Source organism: Amia ocellicauda, unplaced genomic scaffold (assembly GCF_036373705.1).
Source record: "Amia ocellicauda isolate fAmiCal2 unplaced genomic scaffold, fAmiCal2.hap1 HAP1_SCAFFOLD_201, whole genome shotgun sequence".
In the NCBI taxonomy this organism is placed as follows: Eukaryota; Metazoa; Chordata; class Actinopteri; order Amiiformes; family Amiidae; genus Amia; species Amia ocellicauda.
The window spans coordinates 71,338-72,412 of NW_027102764.1; the positions used below are offsets into that span (position 1 = coordinate 71,338).

The 1,075-nt window shown below is 50.3% G+C and overlaps 1 non-coding gene across 1 annotated transcript; it reads left to right on the plus strand.

The window, feature by feature from the left end:
- trnaq-cug (transfer RNA glutamine (anticodon CUG)) lies at positions 1 to 72 on the plus strand. The gene has a single exon. It is a non-coding gene; the product is annotated as a tRNA-Gln (tRNA).
- The last annotated feature ends 1,003 nt before the right edge of the window (positions 73 to 1,075 follow it).

Sequence of the window (1,075 nt, forward strand, 5' to 3'; positions counted from 1 at the left end):
GGTTCCATGGTGTAATGGTTAGCACTCTGGACTCTGAATCCAGCGATCCGAGTTCAAGTCTCGGTGGGACCTGGGCCCCATGGCTGGGGCAGCGGCGGCAAAGCGGTGGTCTCCCTGGGTGAGGGCCTGTGTCTGCGATCAGGGCCGTTTACGTTCTTCTTGGGAGGCTTGGAGACGAAGTGGCGAGACCTCCGGGTTGGCGTGCTGCGTTCACCTTCCTGAAACACCGAGGCCTGGGGCCCCCTGGTGGCGACTGCGTGGCTTTAACGGAGAAGGTGCCTGTGTTGAACCCTTCTTGGAAATAATGGTTTTCCCCGATCTATATAGAAGAGGATGGCTATTATTGTAACAACCAGACATTTGTGTCTGCACTGTCACTCACTCATCTATCTATCTCTATCTCTACAGTGGTAGAGGTCTCGCCTGCCACTCGGGATTCCTTTGCTTGATTCGCGGCCACTGGTTTTCTCCGATCTATATAGAAGAGGATGTCTTTTATTGTAACAACAATTTGATTCTGCACTGTCACTCACTCACTCATCTATCTATCTATCTATCGACTATTGACTATCGACATTTGCTGTCTGCCGCTGTGATTGTTGGGAGTGAGTGTGGAGGTGCAGGTGTGCATGATTGCTGCTGCCAGGTTTGTTTGTGGTTTTTCTCCTCTACTTTTTTCGTTCTTTCTTTCTTTCTTTCTGAATGTGTCTTTGACAGTTTTGTAAGAGGTTTTTCTGAAGAGTTTCCCCATGCTGAGCTGACTCCTGCAGTCAGCGAAGTGATCGGGATGTCTGGGGCTGGGTCGGGGAGGGGGGGAATCAGAGTTTTTTATTCGAGACTTTAACACGTCGGCATGGCGTTAAAGTGACCTCTGATGAGTTTTTGCCCCTGGAGGAGTGTGTTCTGGTGATCGGGCAAGTTGTCGGTTGTGAAAATATAAAGTCGGCAGCTCGTATGAGCAGGTCTGTTGTGCTGTTTCTGAGCAGCATTGAGTTGGTCTCGCGTATCGTTGAGACTGGTATAGTGATCGGTGGTGTTTTGATCAATGTCACCCCACTAGCAGCTCCGGCCAGGA